The sequence below is a fragment of the Parasteatoda tepidariorum genome, chromosome 10, assembly GCF_982258835.1.
Source record: "Parasteatoda tepidariorum strain Cologne lab strain chromosome 10, Ptep-v5.0, whole genome shotgun sequence".
Lineage (NCBI taxonomy): Eukaryota > Metazoa > Arthropoda > Arachnida > Araneae > Theridiidae > Parasteatoda > Parasteatoda tepidariorum.
The window spans coordinates 50,535,766-50,540,036 of record NC_141764.1 but is presented as its reverse complement, the minus strand read 5'-3'; positions in this window follow the sequence as shown (position 1 = coordinate 50,540,036).

The following is a 4,271-nucleotide window of genomic DNA, read 5'->3' as shown; positions in this document are numbered from 1 at the left end:
GATAATGTTTTAAAATTCGAAATCGGAAGCAAAAAAGTGCTTTCTTTTAATACTCATACATTATTTTACCCTCAAATTCGGATTCTTAAGCTTCAAAGTATGAAAAGTAATCTTTACATGTAAAATATGGTACTAATTGTAAAGAGAACAGTCGAAATTTTACAGAATACATGACTACTGTAAAATTTGATAGCTCAAAAACTATTCGGCCGATTTTTCCCAGACTTTCTATTTTGATATTTACAACTACATTCTTTAAAATGAAATGATGTAAAAATTTGAAAATTTGCAACGCAAACTTTTTTAAATATTGTTTAAATAATAATAAATAACAATCGAAAATTATTTTTTGAATGTAAGATAAACGATCTTTAGATAAACGAACTTTAGATATAAGAAGTTTATAACTGTGGGCCAAGACATTTTCAGTAAGCTTACAATTTTTCGAGAAATAAACAAACTGGGAAATTCATGTTGAGAGACTCAAACTTTCGACAGCTCTCCTGACTTAGCTTTCGAGAACATATTTTTCCAAATTATGAATCCTCCACCCCATATATTGATGATCAACAGTCGGAATTCGTCAAGAAAAGAAATATTCCAAGAAAGTTCCTTTTTGAGTGTGTATTCGCAAATTAAAACATCATCAGCATTAATTAATTGACATATTTAAAGTTATTCCATGCAACTATTACTATTCAGCCCTAATATATGAAAATCCGATCATTTGATTGAAAGTTATTCAGGATGTTCAATTTTTTTTTTCTCTTCGCACTGCACATTCCATTCATAGTTCAGTAAAAAAAAGCTTAATACTTTAAAAGCTTAGCTGAAAAAAGTTACAGGGTCTATGGACTAAAGACAAAGTTTACATAAAAAGAGCTAAACATGTAATATTTTTAAAAAAATAGTGCGTGGAGTCCTTCCACGCGGAAGAAGTTAAACTTCGCAACCTGTGACGCTAATTGTAGAAGAATCAGCAGTCGTAGAAGGATCACTAGTTCTATTCAACGACTCTTTTTCCTGCTCCGTTCGCTTCCGTGCTCTGTAATCACGGTAATATTGTGCATTTTTCCCTCGTCGACTTCTTGAACCAGTGGAAGTGCTTGTGGTTGCCTCATCGTCTCGCCCTGTAAAATGTATTTGTATTAATAATGTATGTGAATGCGCCATAATGTAATTTCAGAAGAGAAACAATCAATTGATATTCACAAGAGACGTACCTTGACATAACCTTAAATCCGTCGCACTGTCCGTGGGATTGTTTTCACTCATTTTTTACAATTGTTATCCACGAAATTTGAAAATAAAAAATACTACCCTATTAAATTATACGTGTATCAAAACAAACTAAAAAAATATATATAGAAAAACAATACTTTTAGGATTTTTATTATTTTCATGCTAGTGAGAATCAAAACAATATGGAAATGAATGAGGGAAAACTGGTTCCTACCATGTGATTCCCCGGCCAATAAAAATGCAGCGTTAAACGTTTAACGCAACCTTGTTGGAAGTCGCATAAGAAGTATAACTTCAAAAAAAATTTTAAAGTCAATTCCTACTTGATTCAACAACGAAAAATTTTATTTTACTTACTTTTTATTAGATAATTGAAATTTTTTCACCGGTATAAAACTAAAATTAATTAACTGAATTTCACTAATGAATTAATATTTGAAAAAACTGAATTAACATCAAGTATCATCTACTACAAGTTTAGAAAAACGTATTTGAACTTGAGTGGATGAGTAAAAAGTATTTTATTAACGATTGAAAATTTGAACAAAATATATAAATATATATAAGGAAAGTATGAACTAGTAGTAGGAATTGGAAGAAAAAGGAGCGTGGAATCAGATAACTATAAAAGTATAAATTTGGTGATGTGGACCACACGTAATGTTCTTTATTGAATTTATCTGACACGGTGAATACAAAATAATTAAATATTTAAATGTATGCTATGAACTGTTTTTTTGTACAAATAGAACTATAAGTTTGAAATTATCACTTATGTTATCTTTAAAATGTGTGAAAAACTGAATCGGTTGTGGTAAAATTTAAAACTATGACTAACGCTTAACCAATTAAAGACTTTCATTCTGTTTTACTATCATCCCTATTTAATAAATGAATTAATTTTTGAAAAAAACTGTATTAACATCCAGTGTCATCCACTACATAATTAAAAATATGTATTTGAACACATAATATGTATTTAGAAAAATATGTATTTAGTGAATGAATAAAAAGCATTTTATTAACGATTAAAAATTTGAGCAAGATATAGGGACAGTGTGATCTAATAGTGGGAATTTTAAAAAAAAACTATCATCAACATCAGCATCATTGGCATGACAACTCTTTGTGGGCCTGGGCCTTCCTTAAAAGATTTTCCCAACAATGAATTTTTGTTGAAGAGGTCGCATTAAAAACTCTCAGTGCTGTTCGCTCTGAGCTCATTCTCGTTAGGTGCCCTGCCCTTTCATCTTCAACTTTAAAAGAAATTATTATACAAAATTGGAGGTGCAATTGCAACTTTTTACTAATATGTATTTATATATCAGGGATAGTAGGATCTTCTAAAATTGAAAAAGTTGTTGCAAAAGTAAGAAACTATAATGTATTTTAGTAAATTCATTATTCGTCACATTTTTAAAATTTACAAATAAACGAATCTACAAAATATTTAATTTTTTTAATGGTTTTGTTTGGATTTGTAATTTCATGATAAAAGTTAATAAATAGAAATCGTTAGCTTTTGTGTTATAATAGTGAACCCACATTTTTAATCGTTTTAAGGACCGTACAAACCCTGTATATTGTATTTCGATTCTACAGACCAAACATATTATTCGATAGAATCCTATAACCAACTCAATAGAACTCCACATATTATCCAATTCTACAGAATTAGAATTTGATAAATATCATCAGTGTGGCAGCTGTGGAAAAAAATACTATAACAAAATTAAAAAGATGACTAGATGAGATGTGTAACGTACATGTTTCATGCAACATGTAGAAACTACGAAAACCTTTTTCAAAAATGTGGTAAAGTTTATTAGATAGTAATAGATTAAATTAATAAAATAGATTTTGCGTATAAGATTCTTTTCACTTATTTTCCATGGTAAAATTCCTCCTTGACAACTTATCATTTTTTTATGGTTAACAGTTCGAAATGTAGTATTTTCTATATTTTAACTTCATTTTTCCTTTCTGCATTGGATTTCCAGCAATAAAGGGAAACAAATAAGGAGACAATAAAAGGAGAAATAGCCACTAGTATATTTTCACGCAATCATTTTCATATTTTGTTCTCACTATTTCATTACTTTATTACACAAAATATGTTAAGTAGGTGTATGAGAACTTAAAATATGCCCAATTTCTTATACCTCTATTCTTAATAATTTTTTTTCAGTTTGAAAAAAAAAACTATGACTCTATGTCCAGACTAACACTATGCTGTTTTTTTCATTGGTTTCTTCATGAGATATTTTTTCAGTAGAGTACAAAATTATCGATAAATTTATATCGAGTTATGTAATTCCGTGAAATAATCCTGCAACGATCAGCTATATGAACTGTTATAATAAATGTATTTTTAAAAATATGTTTTTTTTTACACTTAGTTTCTTACGGATACATTTACAATGTAGAGTATAAAAATTTGCTTACTTACTAATATTTATAAACATATATCTTATAGTATGGGTATGTATTATATATTATGGGAAGATAGTTTATTTAATAAATATATATTTTCATGATAAATCTCTACATTTTAGATTTAGTATCTACTTAGATTTAGCTTTCGGTAGAAAAAAAGTATGGTCAAAACTACCAGAATAAAAACCCTTTGTTCCCTTTAAATTAACTTTTCAGTTTTGTATACTTTACTAAATATATGCTAATAAGAATTATACCAGAATTACCAAGAAACCGTTACCATATTAACAAAATATATAACCAATAAATGGTTTGAATACCATATATTTCGGTTTCATTTACAAAAATTATGGTTTTTTAAACAAGAAATGTCATTACCATACAGAACGGTAATTGTTCCAAAACCTTTTTCTCCTTGTAGATTAGTTTCGTTAAAAATCGTTAATAATGCATCAGAAAATATATTAATTTAAGAATCACAACTTGTTTTTAGATAAAATATAAAATAATCAAACATATTTTAAGATTTCAATAACTTTTTCAGTCTTCTAAGAACTCTACCGACCTTCTATACAAACCTCAGTAAAAGATAT